General features: G+C 37.9%; 1 long non-coding RNA gene and 1 other non-coding gene across 4 annotated transcripts in view; one reads left to right on the forward strand and one right to left on the reverse strand.

The window, feature by feature from the left end:
* Window positions 1–23,000, reverse strand: part of LOC121040713 (uncharacterized) — a 184,275-nt gene that overhangs the window by 104,690 nt on the left and 56,585 nt on the right. The gene's annotated exons all lie outside the window — the stretch shown is intronic.
* Window positions 1,069–1,229, forward strand: LOC121041142 (U1 spliceosomal RNA). The gene has a single exon (XR_005795589.1). It is a non-coding gene; the product is annotated as a U1 spliceosomal RNA (small nuclear RNA).

Consider the following 23,000-nt stretch of genomic DNA (forward strand, 5'->3'; position numbering starts at 1 on the left):
ATATATATATATATATATATATATATATATATATATATATACACACACACATATATAGATGTATATATATATATGCATATATATGTGTGTGTGTGTGTATATATATACACACATATATATAATATTTGTGGTATTAAAATGTCATTGGAAAAGATGGAAAATTGGGGGGGGGAGTTCAAAAAAGTTTCTTAAGTAGGCAATATGAAAAAGGGTTGAGAAACACTGCTATAGGCTAAGAATCCAGCATTACTTTTCTCCATAAAATGACACTTTCCTAATACTATCTATTAAATGTTTCATCAATCCTTTCTCCACCTGCACATATCAGCTGTATAATACCTGAGCACCCACAGGTCCTTTTTCAAAATTGTTTTAATTATTCCTAACATACTTAGTCTTCTTATACCCAGCAAAATAAGTGTGTTGAATTCATTTTTTTACAAGTCCTACTGGGGTGAACCTGGGTGACTCAGTAGATTGCGTGTCCAACTCTTGATTTTGCCTCAGTTCATGATCCCAGAGTAATGGGATTGAGTCCCACATCAGATTCTGCACTGAGCATGGAGCATGCTTGAGATTCTCTCTCCTTTTCTCTCTGTTCCTCTCCCCCCTCATGCGTGCTCTCTCTCTCTCTCTCAAAACAAATAATAAATAAAAAAATAAAATCTTACTGGAATTTTCATTGGGGTTGAACTGAATTTACAGATTAATTTTGGAGAACTGACATTTTACACTGATGGCATCCATTTCTTGAGCATGGTATAGCACTCCCATTTATTTAAGGCCTTTATGCCCTTAATAAGTTAAATTTTCTTTTCTTAGAGATCATATGCGTTATTTATTCAGTTAAATTCATAGTGTATAGTTTTAATTGTTATTAGGAATGGCATCACAGAATCTGTTATATTTTTAGTTGGCTATTGCTGATGCAGAGGAACACTACTGACTTTTGTAAATAGATCTTATATCTGACATTCTTATGAAATCTCTTATGAGATCTATAGTCTTTCTGTTAACTTACTCGGGATTATCTCAACTGGAAAAAAAAAAAAAAAGAAGAGTGAGGAGATACTATGGCAGGGGAGATACCATGATCACGAAGGTAGTTTTCCCAAGATGAGGCTCATCCATTGCATTCCAGATGTCTTGACTCTTGGGATTTCCCCAAATGAGGGAAACTTGACTGCATAATTTGTGGCAGTAGGGAACTGTGTTCATGCTCTCCCCTCCCTGTGCCACCACACCAAAAAACAAAACAAAATAAAACAATCCAAAAACAAAAGAGAGAGGGGAGAAGAAGGAAAGAAAAAAAGAAGAGGAAAGAAAAAGAAATACTTTCTCTGAAGCAGATAAGGAGCAAATCTAGTAACCTATATGTAGCAGGAAGAACAGAGAATTGAACCTTTGTGGAACACACTATATAATAATCAGCTGGTGTGTTTAATGGCACAGGCAATTTCTGCTTTGCATTTGCAATGATCAACTTATTCAATTCTGCCTCATAAATACTTACAATTACTTTTGGCTTCCTTATTCATATGCTCAGTCCTTTTTGCCCTCTATAATTATGAATTTCAGAAAGGTATCTTATTACAAAAGATTAGAACCACTTCTATTGCTTTATCTCGGCAAGCGGAACAGTAGTCAATATTCTATGTCTTTCTTTGAACAGTCATTATTAATAATTCTGAACATTCTCACCAGTACTCAAAAGGAGGAAAAAATTTAGTCCTATGGGTTGGAGGAAGAAAAAAAATCTCTTCAGTAGTTTCCTGAATGATGACTAACAAAAATGGCTATGTCAAAGTGATCCTATTTGCCTGATGATCCAAATTTATTGCTTAATAAGAGCTTTAAGAGATTAGTTGCATCAAAATATACCATTCTCTAAATTGAACACTATCTACAAAATGAAATTATGCTCCATTGCAACAAACTTGGACAAAGTTTCCATGCAAACATATGACTATAGAATCTGAAAATTTCCCCAAATAGTCACAAGAAAAAAAATTGATGACTTTAAATATTTTTAAGATGTTTTTAATGTTTATTTATTTTTGAGAGACAGAGATAGAGTGTGAGCGAGGGAGGGTCAGAGAGAGAGGGAGACACAGAATCCGAAGCAAGCTCCAGGGTCTGAGCTACCAGCACAGAGCCCAACATGGGGCTTGAACCCACAGACTACAAGATCATGACCTGAGCTGAAGTCAGATGCTCAACTGACTAAGCCACCCCGGTGCCCCAAAACTAGAAGCCTTTAGAAACAAGTTCCTGAAAATGATTAAATCATTTGGGACTGAAAATTTCTTCACCACCTAAAAAATCCAAGAAATCATTTGGCCAACAAGTAGTTTCTACCAGAATAAAAGTGTAGCGCTTGGAAAAACTTAAACATATGTATTTTTTTTTTCAACGTTTATTTATTTTTGGGACAGAGAGAGACAGAGCATGAACGGGGGAGGGGCAGAGAGAGAGGGAGACAGAATCGGAAACAGGCTCCAGGCTCTGAGCCATCAGCCCAGAGCCTGACGCGGGGCTCGAACTCACGGACCGCGAGATCGTGACCTGGCTGAAGTCGGACGCTTAACCGACTGCGCCACCCAGGCGCCCCAAACATATGTATTTTAATGAAAAAAAAACAAAAACAAAAACAAAAACCTTTTTTAAAGTAAGCTCTATGCCCAACATGGGGCTTGAACTCAACCCTAAGATCAAGAGTCACATGCTCTACTGACTGAGCCAGCTAGGTGTCCCTAAGCATATGTATTTTAAACAGCATAACTTGGATTTCTACATAAAGCTTTTTGTAAGCTAAATTAAATACAGTGCTAAGGCATACAAAAGAAACACTAAGATTAGTTCTTATTTAAGAGAACAGACTTCTATGTATCCATTAAGTGGGACAGATAGACAAATTTGTAACAATGGGATAATCTTAGCTGCTTTTAGTAGAGTAGGACTCAAAGTAAAATATAATGGCTTAGCAAGAAGGGAGAAAATCATAACAGAAACATCTTTATGAAGATGATCCTGTATAATTCTAAGACACGAGAACATGACATTTAATGGAAACGTTTTCAAACAGAACAGTACTGATTTAATGTAGGTCATCATTAAAGGCGGCAGAGCCACCAATGGTATTGCTAACTCACTGTACTTTGTGTATATCTCTATGAAAACACAAGTTCACCCTATGTCATAATTTTGAGCACTTGGCAGTCAGAAATTATCCCTTCCTCTCCTGTTTTGTTTGTTTGTTTGTTTGTTTTAAAAATTTCCTGTACTCAGCATGGTGGATAGGTGTGTAGTAGGTGTTCAATCTTGGAAATCCTTTGTGTTTTCAAGTGATTTGATTATATGACTTAAGACTTTGAACTATTTCTAGATGTATTCACTATCACTGGGTTGTCTGATAGGCATATGACTTACTCTGCTTGAGCCACAATACCCTGAATTAGTTCAGTCTAGACCAATTATTCTAACCTCCAACTTGGACTTTTAACTCTGCCAGATGCTATTTGACAGTGGATTCTCCAATACTGAAAATCTTGCCAAGCATACATTATGTAGTTGCATAATTACAGCTTTCTAATACTCAGTATGGTATTATTAGCTCAAGCTGTAGCTCATTTAGTGTACGTAATTACAGCACACTCAGCAGTGAACACTGACCTACAAAAAGGGGGGGTGGTTTCTGGTGCTGTTTTTTTATCTACTTCAATTAACAATGTTTGTAGTTATTACTAAAACTCCAAATTTTGACAAAGTTTGATATTCACATTACACTTTCATGTGCCTCTGGAATATCTAACATCACACTGATATTTGAGAACTATGATTTCTGCTAATGGTTATTGAATATTATTTGAATAACACTTCAGGGTTTTTTTGTTTTTTTGTTTTTTTCTTTTCCTTCCTCTGGTGGGTGCCTGGTGGCAAAACAACAAGGGATAAAATGGTTTAAAAGAGTATGAGTCTTAAAGAAATGTTCTGCTGGAGAGTTATCATTTGTTAAATTTTTAGAATGCCTAGGGCATATTCACACTTCAGGAAATGAAACTTTCTTGTCATCATTCCATTTACATATTTCACAGCATCCAGTACCCGTCTTTAAGAGGCACAGGAGTTAGCCCTTAAGCAAATGGTAGTCCTAGGTGTGTTCTCACAGGATTTGGGATTGTTCTGGACATGAGGTATTAAGTCTTAGAGGAACTTGGGAGGGGCTCCAGTTGCCTGGGCATTTCCTCTCTGACTAGCTTCACATCTTACTGCTCCCCTGTCACTGTTACACATCTCCTCTGAGCCACTTTTCCTTGGCCTACATGCTCCTTGGGGCTTACCTGCATTACAAGAAAGATTAAAAACTTAACCCCAACATATGGCACTTAACTGCAACTCACAATATCAATAGTTAAAGAACTTTATTTTTAAAAAGAGATGTCCTGAAGACTATTCTTTTGCCTTTCCTTAACTGAATTGTCATGAATAACAAGAGCTAATGCTTTCGCACATTATTTCACACTTGTAAATCTCTGTGAACCTTAAGAAGAAATCGCTTTAAGTGTGAAGTATATTTTCCATTTTATCCAAGTACTCAAATTCAAAAAAAATGATTTTTAAGGAAGAAACTTCAGTTTTCAAACTAGTCCTAATTTACATTTTAATTGGAATATTAAATATTCTGAAGGTGAAAGCCATGGCTGCTTCAATTTTAACGACCTCTTTCCATTTCCAAATACACATAAAAGTAATTTTAATTTATGTGGTTGAAAGTTCACATACTAATATAGACAGGAAAATTGATTTTAATTCCATAAAAGTCTTTTTGGTATTATGTAAAAAGATGCTTAACACCATAATCAGTTAAATAAAGGGGTTTTATTTTATGGGGTAATTTTTCAGACTGTGGTTTGACCAATAACACACACACATAGACACACACACACACACAAACACACACACAGAGTTTTCTTTATACTAAACCATGTTATAATATGGTTCCACTTAAAACATCTTGACATTTCCCTTACACTGGTCTTGTGACCATTATAGAACTGAATGACTATTATGAAACTCAGTGATAGGCTACATTAAAAAAAAAAAAAAAAAGGGCCTCTCTTGGTAAGTGTCAATAAAGTACAGATATGTTAGCCCAAGCCCCGCTTTGGGTGAGCCTGAGCCCGGCTTGGGGTCTGCACTCTCTTTCTCTCTACCCCTTGCTCACTCATGCTCTCTCTGAAAGAAAGGAAGAAAGAAAGAAAGAAAGAAAGAAAGAAAGAAAGAAAGAAAGAAGACAAGACCAGAGATTAAAAAAAAAAAGACTTTTGTTCATTGCTTTCATTCATAATTGAAGGAAATATGAATTTAATTAGAGATAAATTAAAATAAAGATGTCATTTTTTTTTCCCTATCTAGGTGTACAGACCCTGAAATGTATGCATAGTTATCCCTGGCTCATGCCTTCCTTTCACCCATCCTGTGTAAGAACTATAAGGACCCTGTACTAGACTTATTCTGTGCCATTCAAAAGAGCAGAACCAGGCTCAGTGGGTTCATGTTATAAGAAAGACAGATTTTTGCCTGAAACTAATATAACACTGTATGTTAACCACACTGGAACTTTTTTTTAAAAAAAGCCCACATCTACCAGTAAAAACATTTGGGTAACAGTATGTTTCATTTCTGATGAATACTTTAGAAATAAATACTAAGATTATATAACAGGCAAAAAAAATTAAGTCAAATTTCAGTTAACATAATGGAGAATCTCCCCCAAATTAAAAAATCCTCAAAAACAGTAGACCACATAAAGTAATGAATTTTTCATCGCTAAAAACTTCAAATAAGGTTGAATGTGATTAAGGATTTCTGTATTAGAAATGAAATAAAATGTAACAAGAACAATGTTTTCTAGACATGTGGAATGCAGCAGGCCTGGTAACATTTGCCAGGCACGGCACTTCACCTTCAACAACTCATGCAATTCTAACAGAATACTGGGACGTAGGCAGTATCCCCTGAATATTAGCTCAGGGACTTTTAAATATCTTGGCCAGGCCAAACATCTAAGAGGTTGAATTCAAATCAAGGTCTTTCAGGCCCCGAAGGTTAGTAGTTTCCAACTGAAAAATGGAGTTAATAATACCTACTTATAGGATTGTTATGAGGACTTTAAAAAATAATAAATACCAAGTGCATATACCAGACTATCATGGATAATAATATTCTAGGTACTTTACATGTATAAACTCACTTCATCTTCAGAGCAACTCTATGAGGTAGATGATATTATCATCCCCATTTTACAGATGAGAAAACAGAAACGCTAGGATGTTGAACAGCTTGCCAAAAGTTACACAACCAGTAATTGGACTTGAACCCAGGCAGTCTGGCTCCAGGTTCCAAGTTGGTAACTACTATGCTATGCTGCAGTCAGACACGGTGCTAGCAATTTGTTTTATACATTTGCAAGATTTCTCTTCTCAACAAGACAATTACTGTTGAGGGTAAAACATTGTCTTAATAAAACTAGGGTTGTTTGAGACATAAAAATTCAAACGAGGCCTATAGTTTTTTTCGTCACTGTACAGTTCATAAATGTTCTGTGCTAAAGATCTCTGTCATCCTAACTTTAATTTACTTTACATGCTAATATCTAAGTAGGAAAGAGCTCCTCACTTCTTGATTCTTATTCCTCCACTCCTACTTCTGTCAAGGCTGTTGGAAACAAAAACAAATGACTCGGAGACAAAGCAAAAAATCTGGGCAGGTCTCCTATCTGACTTTGAGGGAGATCAGCAACAAATCTATCAGCTTTACCTAAATCCCTCTGCAACACAAACAATAATCATTTAAAAGAACCTTACGATTTCATTTGTAGATTTCCCCCCTTTTTGCCCACCCACCATATCTTCCTTGTAAGTACAAGACTTTTCAGGATCCATCCCTGTCAGTTTGTTTCAGAACCAACTTGTTTTGCCTCTGTCACCTGTTTCTTTTAGTCATTAATATTATTATTTATAATCTCTGAAGACTTTTTGTTCCTGGTTGGTCACTGACAATGTACTCCGGGAAGAAACAAGAACCACCCACTCTCAGGGAAGCTTTGTAAAGTGCCACTGTGATTGTTGCTAAGCCCGGTTTCTCTGTCCTACGCTGGACTCCAGAATGATGATTCACAAGCTGAGATTTAAGACTTGCTATTTCAAAGAGACAAACAAAATATTTATTTCTGTCTTTCTCTGGAGAAGTTATTTGAGTCACTCACATGTCTCTCTTGGTATTTAAAAGGCTATAGTTTTAAGTAATTATATGACAATCTTGATAAATGGATATAAACTGCTAGCAAAGCAGGGTGTTACTATTGTACTTGCAAAGAAAGCAGTGTTTTAACATTCACATGCGTTCTCTCATTTGATCCTCATACAAACTCTATGAGGTTTTGGGGCGCCTGGGTGGCTCAGTCGGTTAAGCGTCCGACTTCGGCTCAGGTCATGATCTCGCGGTCCATGAGTTCGAGCCCCGCATCGGGCTCTGTGCTGACCCCTCAGAGCCTGGAGCCTGTTTCGGATTCTGTGTCTCCCTCTCTCTCTGACCCTCCCCCATTCATGCTCTGTCTCTCTCTGTCTCAAAAATAAATAAACGTTAAAAAAAAAAAAAACAACTCTATGAGGTTTTAATATCTTTGTATGAGTGACTGGAACAAAGTGGTTGAGCAAACTACCAGAGGGCCTGTCCCTGGTATGTGGTAGAACTGGAATTCAATCCATGTCTGTCAGATTCCAGAGCTCAAGTTCTTAAACCTCTATATTCAGCTATCAGGGACATATCTCAACAACCCAGACAGGCCACTGGCAAATACTGCTGGAATACTTGGTTTACATCTTACACACTAGAGTCTTCTATCCACTTATAAAAATGTACCCCAAGCTACTTTCCCTGATATTCTCTCTGTCTTTAAATCCTTTCAGACAGTTCTGTTTTATCTCCTGATCACCATCCTCTGTGCTGCTTAGTGCCAAGAAAAGTTACTTTTAGCAAGAAGTCTCTTCTGGGGGTCAATTTCACAAATGCGGTCACAGCCATTACCCTTCAGTGGGATCAAGCTGAGTCCGGCTGAATCATTCCTGGGGTAATGAGCTGAACAGAGGCTGTGTGTCAGTGACAGCTAACTCATACCCTACAACACCCACCTTTAGGATCTTCTAAGAAGCGGGAAACCACTAGGCCAAGTCACTGGGGGGAAAATTTGGACCCCAGTTATCAACTTCAGATTGCTCACTGTTTTGGAGAACTAGCAACGCATACACCTGTGAACAATATTTTCCTAGAAAGATCCTTTTAGTGTCTCCAGCTGTTCCTTAACCTTCTGATCAGGTCTTCATAATTCAAAAATAACTGCCAGAGTTATGCAGGTGATTTTTGTTAGCTCAAGTCAAGCACTTGTTCCCTCATACTTAAGGTGCCTATGGCTGCTTTGCTAAAGGATTGTTTCATCAATAAATACTGGACTTGACCTTATACCTCTGCTGGCAGCATGGAAGTACAGAAATGTTGTAAGATATCTGGTAGTAATGATTATAGTAAGAAGCATTTCATGGGAATTTATTCTCTTCTTTAAAAGAAATGTAGACTATAAATACTAGAATCTGCCAGAAGAAAAAGAGAAAATCTTAGGTTGGCGGAATTGGAGAATTTTTGTGTTGTTATGTATCATTTTGACTTCAGTTTGCAAAGCTTTAGAAGTCTTTAAATAAATACAATTAAGAAGAAAACCTTCTCTGTGAGCCAGAGAAGCATTTTAGTATTTGTTCTGATTTATTTTTAATTTCTTGCTTACTAAAAAAACTATGAAAGATATTTTCTATTTTTTTAAGTTTATTTATTTTGAAAGAGAGCATGAGCAGGGTAGTGGCAGAGAGAGGGAGAGAGAGAATTTCTCTGCACTGCCAGTGCAGGGCCCAACATGGGACTCTAATTCACAAACTGTGAGATCATGACCTAAGCCAAAACCAAGAATCAGACACTTAACTGACTGAGACACCCAGGTGCCCATGAAAGATATTTTCTAAAATAAGATGTAGTAATGGCTGATAAACACCCAAAAAATTGTTGTATCTAATTAGTGAAATTTTTTTTAATTTGTGAATTAAAAACAAGAGAGAGAGAGAGAGGAAGACAGAGAGAGGTCATCAATGGTTGCAGTGGTATGGTTCCTATAGCATGGGTGAGTTTATTTTTTTTATTTTTTATTTTTTTTTTTCAACGTTTATTTATTTTTGGGACAGAGAGAGACAGAGCATGAATGGGGGAGGGGCAGAGAGAGAGAGGGAGACACAGAATCGGAAACAGGCTCCAGGCTCCGAGCCATCCGCCCAGAGCCTGACGCGGGGCTCGAACTCATGGACCGCGAGATCGTGACCTGGCTGAAGTCAGACGCTTAACCGACTGCGCCACCCAGGCGCCCCAAGCATGGGTGAGTTTAAACTGAAACAATCCTTCTGACAAATTAAGTCTGCATAGGTCCAACAGCAATCAGTCCAAGCTGAAATAGGAGGCAGGAGCAATGTCACCAAAGAAAATTGGGACTGATTATCAGTGTGTTTGACCAGGTCAGAGGAGTTTTACAAACAAAAGTTGTGGCAGAAAGACACTGTAATCTAGTATGTATGTAGATAAGATCAGATTTATATGTATGGCCATAATAATGTAATCATCTAATCTAATGTTAATTAAGTCATTACTAATAAATACTAATTTAACCTAATACAGGTTATAAAACTATATTTGAAGCATGGGAATTGGAAAAGCATGTGTGTGGTGGGGAGGAGAAAGTGATGAGGTAGGCTTCAACCTTCATCTTTCATAATAAGAGGTTGCTCAGAATGAATTGAGAGATGGACGTAAGACATACTAAGATAAAAATATCAACTTTCCTATTGAGAGACAAGATTTGGGTTCTGGAAGATTTGGGGGGGAAGTGATCCTAGGAAGTAGAGTGAGGATGTGGGAAAGAGACAGGGAAGGGAGAAAAGCCAGTAAAACATGGGTCAGGGAACTCAATCCCCCAGGGAAACTTCTGAGAAACTGTGTGGAACCCATCTTAGAATTGTCCTACCAGGGAATGGGGAAGCTGGTCCCCCTAGCTGAAGATGGTGTTGACTGCTCTGCATTTCTGTTTCCAGTAGCACTAAGTGCACCTGTGGGGCCAGAGAAAGCCCTTCTGTGGAAAAGCAAAGATGCAGAGGGGTCAGCCAGATGGAAGCCATCGCCACAGCCATAGGCAGGTAAGCTTAGAGACGGGTGTTGCATAGAGGTGGGGTGCTAACAGCTTCTGTCAGACATCTGCTGGACTGAACCATGATGGGTGAGCTTCCTAATATTTCAACTGTGAGTTGGGCCTACTTAGCCACTCTATCACTGGCCTCACACACAGAGGGCAGACTCTGCCTCAGTATGTTCACAGAATGGAAGCAGAAGGCACCCTGCCTCAGGCAGGTGCACATAAGAGAAAGAAGAGTGGGCTGAGGCAGGCCTCCTTACTAGCCAGTTAAGTCACTCCTCCTCTATAGAGGAGGGAATGCCAGAGGAGAGAGATAGGAAGGGCCCCAACAGAAATCAGCATATAAAAGCTAATACTGCAATTAAAAACATCAATGACAGAAAGGAGTGGAATTCACGTATTATTTCAGATTATCAAGGTATACACCCCCATACAGCTAAAAAATTGCAGAAGTTATCTTTTGGAGAGTGGGAATTGGACTAGGAGGAATAGAAAAATGACTGCTCTTTTTCACTACAATTTTAATCATGACATCTTATTATTTTAATCTTCATCCATGCATTATTTTGATAAAACATTAAATTTGAAAAAACTATATGGCAGACCCACCACACTGAGGAGGAAAAAGTTTTTTGTTTTTTTTTTTTTCAACGTTTATTTATTTTTGGGACAGAGAGAGACAGCATGAACGGGCGAGGTGCAGAGAGAGAGGGAGACACAGAATCGGAAACAGGCTCCAGGCTCTGAGCCATCAGCCCAGAGCCCGACGCGGGGTTCGAACTCACGGACAACAAAATCGTGACCTGGCTGAAGTCGGACGCTTAACCGACTGTGCCACCCAGGCGCCCCGGAAAAAGTTTTTTTTAACAGATATGACAGAATAATCCCAGGTATAAAAAATTCTACATGAACAGTTGTTACTTTTATAATCAGGAAAATAAACATACATACTAAAAATACTTTAAAATACATAAATAAAGCATAGATGAGTTGGACTCACTGATACGGTCCTTCTACATTTTATACTTACAAGTATTATACTTATTAAGTATTTGATTTTATTTCAGTAATTAATTCTAAGAAGCAACAGTGAAAATAAATTTAAGAACATGAGTGGTTACACTATGCTAGTTCAAACACCCCTGTTTGATTGAAATGTCTGGGTCCATTGGGATGTAAATAAAACCAGTGAGGTACCAATGTGAAATGCAAGAAACTCCGGATTTGGAAGAAAAAAAAAGAAAGAAAAAAAAGCCTAAATTGGAGTTCTAAATCTGCCACTCACTAACTCTGATGTTGGTTATGTTCTTGAACGTCACTGAGCCTCAGTTTCCCTCTGTAAAGGGGGTGTAACAATGCTTACCTCAAAGGATTATTTTTGAGATGAAGTGAAATAATGTATGAAAGCACTGTAAACAGTTATATAAATACAGGTATATATTTGAAAACTGTTTTAAATATTAGATAGTAAAACAAAAAATACTTATAGATAACCTATTAATAGAAGAATTATAAAGGCACATTTTAAAATTAAAATTTCAAAAAACAATAAAATTAAAATTTCATTAGAAAATATATTTCAATTTAAAATGTATATGAAGATAGGGGCACCTGAGTAGCTCAGTGGGTTAAGCATCTGACTTTTGGCTCACGTCATGGTCTCGTGGTTCATGAGTTTGAGCCCCGTGTCAGGCTCTGCACTGGCAGTGTAGAGCCTTTTTGAGATTCTCTCTTTCCCTCTCCCTCTCTGTCTGACCCTTCCCTGCTCTCTCTCACATGCACTCTTTCTCTTTCAAAAGAAAAAATTAAAATTAAAAGAATTAAGATGTTGATGAAGATAAAAATTTCCATCACTAGGTGCTAGCCAGTACCTTGGCATATTTATAGCAATCCTGTTTTTCACATTACAATTTTTTTTATCTCATTATAAAAGAAATATGTGTCTATTAATATATCCTCAAATGTGTCTTCACCCAAAATGACTTTCAATGGTTACAAAACATTTCATCAAGCAGCTGTGTAGTAATTTGACATCTTCCTATTGTTAAGATAGTTAGGTTGTTTCCAATTTTTCAGTATAATTGACTTGGGTTCAGTATGTTCCTAGACAAATTGTTACACTCTGAGTCAGAATTGCCTATTTACTCATCTGTTTCCCTACACTGGACAATAAGCTTTGGGAGGAACTATTTTTTTTATGCCTTTGTTACTTACTGCCTAGTATTTTGTCTGGCATATAATATCTACATATATAAATATGTGCTCTGTGAATGAACAAGGGAATGAGTTAACGAATGATGGTACTTTTCTACAATTTAAGTGGTATTGTAGGGATGCCCAAGAAAATGAGATAATCTTTATGAAAGTGCTTTGTGTGTTTTAAACTTCATTATCTTTTAATCAGCATCATTTTTGCTGTTTTTGTTGTTACCATGAACCAGAACAATAAGAAGGAGACACTTGAGGGGCAGATGTGGGTGTCAGTGGGGATATGATATGGGAGAGAGGGGCGAAACACACCTCTTCCTCTCCTAGACACTGGCAAGCAGGCTCCATTTAGAGCCCTTTGTCTGCCTTGGCAAGGACACAGCTTTCATCTTAATAGAATCCTCTGCTGGCAGTGCAGTAAGTAGCTGTTTCAAAGCAGGAAGGAAAAACAGTAAAAGGAATGGCTGTGGGAAATTGTGAGAGGAAAACATTTTTCTCATTTTCTACTTAAAATTTGAGTTAGGAATACACAAAGGGGAATATATGGAAAGAAATGCAGACTGCCTCTGCATACCTAAGTTCTATGCTTGAGGCCAACACAAATGTGTATTTGCTAAAATCTGGATGTAATGTGCTGAAAAAACTGTAGAGGTTAGAAAGTCTTGGAAGCAGTGTGTATTACAGGAGGAGTGCTATATTAAGGTAATTTCTGGTTTCAAGGGTGCATGCACCAAGGAACCTTCTGGGTGATGGAAATAGTTCATATCATGTTGGAGTGGTGGTTACATGGGTATATACCACTGCCACAACTCTCTGAACTAAACACATAGGATCTCTGTGTATTTTATTGAATGTAAATTGTAGAGGCTGCTTTTAGGCAACTAACTTAAGCAATGGAAACCTGAATAAGTTTAAAAGATCCCATAGTGGCCACTGGGGCTGAATACAAACAGGCCCATCAGGTGGCCCACTTCAAAATATCCATAAGCCCTAGCTGACCAACTTATACCCAGGCACAGGTACCTAAAAAGGAAAATTCCTTAAGTTCCCATACCTTCTTACTTTCCGGGGGGGCCCCCCCCCCCCTTAGCTACAGCCTCCCACCACTGCCTCCTGGCTGACAGTCTCTCCTTTGCTGTCTAGCCCGCTGCTCCCTTGCAGTGTATTCAATAAACTTCTATTTCCTTTGTTCTGCCTTGGGTGAATTCTTTCACCACCAGTGCCTCTGGCCTCTACCCTATCAGATCATGCCAAATAAATTATAACTCAATTTGAAAAATTATTAAGTAATAGAGAGACTCCTGGGTGGCTCAGTTGGTTAAGCGCTGGACTCTTGATTTTGGCTCAGTTCATAATCTCACGTCCATGAGTTTGAGCCCAGAGTCAGTCTCTGCACTGTGGAGCCTGCTTGGGATTCTGTCTCTCTCCCTCTCTTTCTGCCCCTCCCCAACTCGTACGCACTCTCTCTCTCAAAATAAATAAACTTTTAAAAAATTATTAAGTAATAGAGATTTTCTTTGTGGTTGCAAAAATAACATACATTCATTCTAGAAAGTTTAGAAAATACTGATAAGCACAAAGAAGGAAATAAAAATTATGTGGACTTTTATTGCCCAGAGATAATCACCCTTAACAGTTTGTGTCACTGTTATCTGAGTTTCCATCATCCCGCCATCCCATTTAGGAGGCTACCTAATAAAGCAATATTTATCATAATATGGACATAATGACCCAACCACTTATAAAATTTGTTCCCACCCAACATCCTCTAGCTTAACATGAGGTTTCATCCCCACCCATCCTGTCAAAGTGCTGGTCAGGCAGCCATTGCCTGAATGTTGGATATAAACATCCACAAATGTAATGGAAATTGACCCTAAAGTGAATTATAATTTTTTAAAAAATCAAGGTATACTTCATAAAGTCAGTGAACATAATGTTGGAAAACTGCTGGGTCATGTAAAAGCCATGAAAAAATAAGGAGTCGACCTGATGTGCCTGTACTAAAAGAAAATAAACAGGTCTGATGATAAGCACTTCAAAAGAGAATGATTCGACTATTAAACATTACAAGAGGCTCTTTGGAAAATAATGAAGCCCTCAAATTATTTTTGTTACAAAAGTTATGATAGTACTATAAATGTCAGCCATAAAGTGGTGAAGAATATTATAACATACTACGATAAAATTATATTAAAAAGAAAAAAGCTAAAATCTCAACATTTTAAGTTTTTTCCCAAACATTTAAAAAATTTTTTCTATAACATAGTAGCTCAAATATTAACGTGCATAGGAATCACCTGGAGATCTTGTTAAAATACAGATTATGATTCAACCAGGTCAGGAGAGGGGACATAGAGTCTGCATTTGTAACAAACTCCCAGGAATGCTGATTCTGGTAGTCTCTGGCTCTTACTTGAAAAATAAGACTGTAAAATTGTGGTTTCAGTAGATTCACTTTGCATGGCCTTTATTCAATACTAATTATCTCTGAATATTAAGAAACTCCTCTCTATCCTCCCAGCTATTTCTAATTTAACTGTTCTAGACACATACAATATACATTTCTTAAAATCACGTGAGGGCTCGTTCAAACAGATTTTTGGACCCTGATACCCACAGTTTTTCTCTTGGTAAATCTGGGGTGGGGTCCAAAAATTTGCCTTTCTTACTAGTTCCCAGGTGATGCTACTCTTGTTGGTCCAGGTATATGTGCCATGAATAACTAGTTTAGACTGATAGCAAATAACTTCAGGGTGTTGTTTACAATACTCAAATTAGACATTCTGCTTGTAACATCTGAAAAACAAAGAACAAGATAGAAATTTTACAGATCACAGGAACAAGCCCCAAACATTAAACTATCTAAATGTTCCTGCTATTTACTGAACTCAATGATCCAGCTCATGGCCCAAGGTTCAGTATTATTTTGTATATGATGTATGTCAGTGTTCTCTGTTTTGACTGTGAAATTATTTTTATTAATGATTCTCTATAATTTGTATTTTTAATTATATTTCCAAAGAGTGTAATAAAACTACACATATTAGATATGCTTAGATTATCAATTGTTTTATGTCTTTGCTGTTCACAAAGGATTGCCCCTCACTTTACAGGTAGCAGCTCTATCATCTTGTGCTCGCATTATTAGAACGTGCAAATACATACATACTTATTGGTATAAACTACTCAGTACACACATTTTCTTTGTATGGATCCTTTCAGACAATCCTCTCGTTTTGAGGAGATAAATGCAGATAATACAATCTTCAAATCCACTTCCTATATTTGTAATACAGTGCAATACAATGCAATAGGCAAAAAATCAACAATCAACTTAAGACTTCACTATAATAACCCTCGTCCTCTGAGGACCCACCACTCAGGATACTGCAAACCTTTAATTACTACTCTTAGTATTGTTATTCAGTAGGCAGTGTAATCATGTAACTTCATTTTCATCCAGCACACAGGTTTGCTATCAGTCCAGAGTGCTGTCATGGGAAGCTATGTCAGATACCCCAGGAAGAAGCAGAGTTTGTAGTGGCTAGGCGCTCTAACTCTAGAGCCAGATAGTATATAGTTCACATCCTGGCTCTATCATCTACTATGAGTTCTGCAGTCTTAAGCAAGTAAATGGATCACTCTGCTCTCAATTTTCTCATCTGTAAAATGGGAATAATAATAGAGCATATTTCACAATATCATTGTGATACTCAAATAAGTTAATATGGTAAAGAATTTAGAACAGTTCCTGGCACAAATTTAAAAGGCAATAAATATAGCTATTTTATTACGTCCCTAACACTGAACTGGAAGTCAGAAGACCGGGGTTCAAGTCTTGGCTCTGTCACTAGTTTTGTAACTTTAGATAAGCTATTTCGCCTTTCTGAGCTTTGTCTGCAAAACAGGACTCACGATCCCTGCCTTGCCAAGCTGACAGAGTTGTGATCTCAAATAAAATAGTACATGTAAATGTGCTTTAGAAAACTGTAAAGCACTATATAATAGAAAGAGTCAAGAATCCTTTTTTATAGTTTTCTCTTATTATAAACCTTATTTTAATGCATTTAATTATATGAAATATTTTATAGAATAGAAATATGATCAAAGCAGGAAAGCATTCTGAATGAATACTTTCTTTTCTTACATTTTTATAGTCACTTATTTAGCAATTTAATTTTTTTTCTGAGATTTAATGTTTATGTATTTTTGAGACAGAGAGAGACAGAGCATGAATGGGGGAGGGTCAGAGACAGAGAGGGAGACACAATCTGGAGTAGGCTCCAGGCTCCCAACTGTCAGCACAGAGCCCGATGTGGGGCTCAAACTCATGGACCGTGAGATCATGACCTGAGCCAAAATCAGATGCTTAACCAACTGAGCCACCCAGGCTCCCCTTTTTCTGAGATTTAAAATGAAACTCATTAGAATAAAATTTCTACAGTGTCCTTTTCTCCACTAAAAATTAAAGGAAACATTTTGCCATCACTAGTCTTCTAGCTATCTAGTATGGTATAGTATAAAAAGTGTGGGTTTTGAGAACAGAAGACCAATACAGATCCCATGTGAGCTGTGTGACCTTGCCCAAGTCATTTAAATGTTCTGAGCTTCTGGTTTTATCACAGGAATGATAGTAGCTGCACAGCCCACCTCCCTAGGTAGGCCCTAGAGGGAACCTAATGAAATACAAATTTTCATAGTTGCATAGGTTGAAGATAGCATCAGATATATATTTAGCCCATGAATCAGTGAATTATTTTTCATAAAGACTGAACAGTAAATATTTTAGGCTTGGCAGGCCATAAGCCTCTGCCAAACTACCCAATTCTCCCATCATTGCACAAATGCAACCATAGACAGTATATAAACAAATTGACATGGCTGTATTCTTTTTTTTAATAAAAGTTTTATTTGTTTATTTACTGAGCAAGAGACAGTGGGGGAAAGGCAGAGACAGAGACAGAGAGAAAATCCCAAACAGGCTCTGTGCTATGAGCGCAGAGCCCAATGTGGGGCTCAAACTCACGAACTGAGAGATTATACCCAAGACAAAGAGTCAGACCCTCAACTGACTGAGCCACCCAGGTGCCCTGGAATGGCTGTGTTCTAATAAGACTTTTGTGGTAGGGTCCCCTCCTAAGGGGAAAAAAAACAAAACAAACCCAACCTGGCTATACACGTATGTGACAACATCCCTCATGATCTCGTAACATGAGACCATTTAATCAGACTACATGTCTGTGTGCTACCATATATGAGAGACAAAGAAGTAGGAAAAAAAAAAACTAAGCCACATGGCGTTCAGGGCTCAGTTCTTCGGGTACGAACCAAACTGAGCCGTGCTAGCAGGAATAAAGTTGCTTCCAGGAAAGAAAAAGCTCGGTGTCACAACTCTCTGTGCGAGAATCCTGCTACCCTTTGTGGACACTGGTCTTTAATTTTGTTTGTTTTTTTTTTTTTTAGCTTCATGTCTTTATTATTTTTTATTTATTTATTTTTTTTAATTTATTTTATTTTATTTTATTTTATTTTATTTTATTTTATTTTTAATTTATATATGAAATTTATTGTCAAATTGGTTTCCATACAACACCCAGTGCTCATCCCAAAAGATGCCCTCCTCAATACCCATCACCCACCCTCTCCTCCCTCCCACCCCCCATCAACCCTTAGTTTGTTCTCAGTTCTCAACAGTCTCTTATGCTTTGGCTCTCTCCCACTCTAACCTCTTTTTTTTTTTCCTTCCCCTCCCCCATGGGATCCTGTTAAGTTTCTCAGGATCCACATAAGAGTGAAACCATATGGTATCTGTCTTTCTCTGTATGGCTTATTTCACTTAGCATCACACTCTCCAGTTCCATCCACGTTGCTACAAAAGGCCATATTTCATTTTTTCTCATTGCCACGTAGTATTCCATAGTGTATATAAACCACAATTTCTTTATCCATTCATCAGTTGATGGACATTTAGGCTCTTTCCATAATTTGGCTATTGTTGAGAGTGCTGCTATGAACATTGGGGTACAAGTGCCCCTATGCATCAGTACTCCTGTGTCCCTTGGATAAATTCCTAGCAGTGCTATTGCTGGGTCATAGGGTAGGTCTATTTTTAATTTTCTGAGGAACCTCCACACTGCTTTCCAGAGCGGCTACACCAATTTGCATTCCCACCAACAGTGCAAGAGGGTTCCCGTTTCTCCACATCCTCTCCAGCATCTATAGTCTCCTGATTTGTTCATTTTGGCCACTCTGACTGGCGTGAGGTGATACCTGAGTGTGGTTTTGATTTGTATTTCCCTGATAAGGAGCGACGCTGAACATCTTTTCATGTGCCTGTTGGCCATCCGGATGTCTTCTTTAGAGAAGTGTCTATTCATGTTTTCTGCCCATTTCTTCACTGGGTTATTTGCTTTTCGGGTGTGGAGTTTGGTGAGCTCTTTATAGATTTTGGATACTAGCCCTTTGTCCGATATGTCATTTGCAAATATCTTTTCCCATTCCGTTGGTTGCCTTTTAGTTTTGTTGGTTGTTTCCTTTGCTGTGCAGAAGCTTTTTATCTTCATAAGGTCCCAGTAATTCACTTTTGCTTTTAATTCCCTTGCCTTTGGGGATGTGTCAAGTAAGAGATTGCTACGGCTGAGGTCAGAGAGGTCTTTTCCTGCTTTCTCCTCTAAGGTTTTGATGGTTTCCTGTCTCACATTCAGGTCCTTGATCCATTTTGAGTTTATTTTTGTGAATGGTGTGAGAAAGTGGTCTAGTTTCAACCTTCTGCATGTTGCTGTCCAGTTCTCCCAGCACCATTTGTTAAAGAGACTGTCTCTTTTCCATTGGATGTTCTTTCCTGCTTTGTCAAAGATGAGTTGGCCATACGTTTGTGGGTCTAGTTCTGGGGTTTCTATTCTATTCCATTGGTCTATGTGTCTGTTTTTGTGCCAATACCATGCTGTCTTGATGATGACAGCTTTGTAGTAGAGGCTAAAGTCTGGGATTGTGATGCCTCCTGCTTTGGTCTTCTTCTTCAAAATGACTTTGGCTATTCGGGGCCTTTTGTGGTTCCATATGAATTTTAGGATTGCTTGTTCTAGTTTCGAGAAGAATGCTGGTGCAATTTTGATTGGGATTGCATTGAATGTGTAGATAGCTTTGGGTAGTATTGACATTTTGACAATATTTATTCTTCCAATCCATGAGCAGGGAATGTCTTTCCATTTCTTTAAATCTTCTTCAATTACCTTCATAAGCTTTCTGTAGTTTTCAGCATACAGATCCTTTACATCTTTGGTTAGATTTATTCCTAGGTATTTTATGCTTCTTGGTGCAATTGTGAATGGGATCAGTTTCTTGATTTGTCTTTCTGTTGCTTCATTGTTAGTGTATAAGAATGCAACTGATTTCTGTACATTGATTTTGTATCCTGCAACTTTGCTGAATTCATGTATCAGTTCTAGCAGACTTTTGGTGGAGTCTATCGGATTTTCCATGTATAATATCATGTCATCTGCAAAAAGCGAAAGCTTGACTTCATCTTTGCCAATTTGGATGCCTTTGAGTTCCTTTTGTTGTCTGATTGCTGATGCTAGAACTTCCAGCACTATGTTAAACAACAGCGGTGAGAGTGGGCATCCCTGTCGTGTTCCTGATCTCAGGGAAAAAGCTCTCAGTTTTTCCCCGTTGAGGATGATGTTAGCTGTGGGCTTTTCATAAATGGCTTTTATGATCTTTAAGTATGTTCCTTCTATCCCGACTTTCTCAAGGGTTTTTATTAAGAAAGGGTGCTGGATTTTGTCAAAGGCCTTTTCTGCATCGATTGACAGGATCATATGGTTTTTCTCTTTTTTTTTGTTCATGTGATGTATCACGTTGATTGATTTGCGAATGTTGAACCAGCCCTGCATCCCAGGAATGAATCCCACTTGATCATGGTGAATAATTCTTTTTATATGCCGTTGAATTCGATTTGCTAGTATCTTATTGAGAATTTTGGCATCCATATTCATCAGGGATATTGGCCTGTAGTTCTCTTTTTTTACTGGGTCTCTGTCTGGTTTAGGAATCAAAGTCATACTGGCTTCATAGAATGAGTCTGGAAGTTTTCCTTCCCTTTCTATTTCTTGGAATAGCTTGAGAAGGATAGGTATTATCTCTGCTTTAAACGTCTGGTAGAACTCCCCTGGGAAGCCATCTGGTCCTGGAATCTTATTTGTTGGGAGATTTTTGATAACCGATTCAATTTCTTCGCTGGTGATGGGTCTGTTCAAGCTTTCTATTTCTTCCTGATTGAGTTTTGGAAGAGTGTGGGTGTTCAGGAATTTGTCCATTTCTTCCAGGTTGTCCAATTTGTTGGCATATAATTTTTCATAGTATTCCCTGATAATTGTTTGTATCTCTGAGGGATTGGTTGTAATCATTCCATTTTCATTCATGATTTTATCTATTTGGGTCATCTCCCTTTTCTTTTTGAGAAGCCTGGCTAGAGGTTTGTCCATTTTGTTTATTTTTTCAAACAACCAACTCTTGGTTTCGTTGATCTGCTCTACAGTTTTTTTAGATTCTATATTGTTTATTTCTGCTCTGATCTTTACTATTTCTCTTCTTCTGCTGGGTTTAGGCTGCCTTTGCTGTTCTGCTTCTATTTCCTTTAGGTGTGCTGTTAGATTTTGTATTTGGGATTTTTCTTGTTTCTTGAGATAGGCCTGGATTGCAATGTATTTTCCTCTCAGGACTGCCTTCGCTGCGTCCCAAAGCGTTTGGATTGTTGTATTTTCATTTTCATTTCTTTCCATATATTTTTTAATTTCTTCTCTAATTGCCTGGTTGACCCACTCATTCGTTAGTAGGGTGTTCTTTAACCTCCATGCTTTTGGAGGTTTTCCAGACTTTTTCCTGTGGTTGATTTCAAGCTTCATAGCATTGTGGTCTGAAAGTATGCATGGTATGATTTCAATTCTTGTAAACTTATGAAGGGCTGTTTTGTGACCCAGTATATGATCTATCTTGGAGAATGTTCCATGTGCACTCGAGAAGAAAGTATATTCTGTTGCTTTGGGATGCAGAGTTCTAAATAGATCTGTCAAGTCCATCTGATCCAATGTCTCATTCAGGGCCCTTGTTTCTTTATTGACCGTGTGTCTAGATGATCTATCCATTTCTGTAAGTGGGGTGTTAAAGTCCCCTGCAATTACCACATTCTTATTAATAAGGTTGCTTATGTTTATGAGTAATTGTTTTATATATTTGGGTGCTCTGGTATTCGGCGCATAGACATTTATAATTGTTAGCTCTTCCTGATGGATAGACCCTGTCACTATTATATAATGTCCTTCTTCATCTCTTGTTACAGCCTTTAATTTAAAATCTAGTTTGTCTGATAGAAGTATGGCTACTCCAGCTTTCTTTTGGCTTCCAGTAGCATGATAAATAGTTCTCCATCCCCTCACTCTCAATCTAAAGGTGTCCTCAGGTCTAAAATGAGTCTCTTGTAGACAGCAAATAGATGGGTCTTGTTTTTTTATCCATTCTGATACCCTATGTCTTTTGGTTGGCGCATTTAATCCATTTACATTCAGTGTTATTATAGAAAGATATGGGTTTAGAGTCATTGTGATGTCTGTATGTTTTATGCTTGTAGTGATGTCTCTGGTACTTTGTCTCACAGGGTCCCCCTTAGGATCTCTTGGAGGGCTGGTTTAGTGGTGACAAATTCCTTCAGTTTTTGTTTGTTTGGGAAGACCTTTATCTCTCCTTCTATTCTAAATGACAGACTTGCTGGATAAAGGATTCTCGGCTGCATATTTTTTCTGTCTAGCACCCTGAAAATCTCGTGCCAATTCTTTCTGGCCTGCCAAGTTTCAAAAGAGAGATCAGTCACGAGTCTTATAGGTCTCCCTTTATATGTGAGGGCACGTTTACCCCTTGCTGCTTTCAGAATTTTCTCTTTATCCTTGTATTTTGCCAGTTTCACTATGATATGTCGTGCAGAAGATCGATTCAAGTTACGTCTGAAGGGAGTTCTCTGTGCCTCTTGGATTTCAATGCCTTTTTCCTTCTCCAGTTCAGGGAAGTTCTCACCTATTATTTCTTCAAGTACCCCTTCAGCACCTTTCCCTCTCTCTTCCTCCTCTGGGATACCAATTATGCGTATATTATTTCTTTTTAGTGTATCACTTAGTTCTCTAATTTTCCCCTCATAATCGTGGATTTTTTTATCTCTCTTTTTCTCAGCTTCCTCTTTTTCCATAACTTTATCTTCTAGTTCACCTATTCTCTCCTCTGCCTCTTCAATCCGAGCCGTGGTGGTTTCCATTTTGTTATGCATTTCTTTTAAAGTGTTTTTCAGCTCCTCGTGACTGTTCCTTAGTCCCTTGATCTCTGTAGCAAGAGATTCTCTGCTGTCAGCTATACTCTTTTCAAGCCCAGCGATTAATTTTATGACTATTATTCTAAATTCACTTTCTGTTATATTATTTAAATCCTTTTTGATCAGCTCATTAGCTGTTGTTATTTCCTG

The sequence above is a fragment of the Herpailurus yagouaroundi genome, unplaced genomic scaffold, assembly GCF_014898765.1.
Source record: "Herpailurus yagouaroundi ecotype Mexico unplaced genomic scaffold, PumYag 182, whole genome shotgun sequence".
NCBI lineage: Eukaryota > Metazoa > Chordata > Mammalia > Carnivora > Felidae > Herpailurus > Herpailurus yagouaroundi.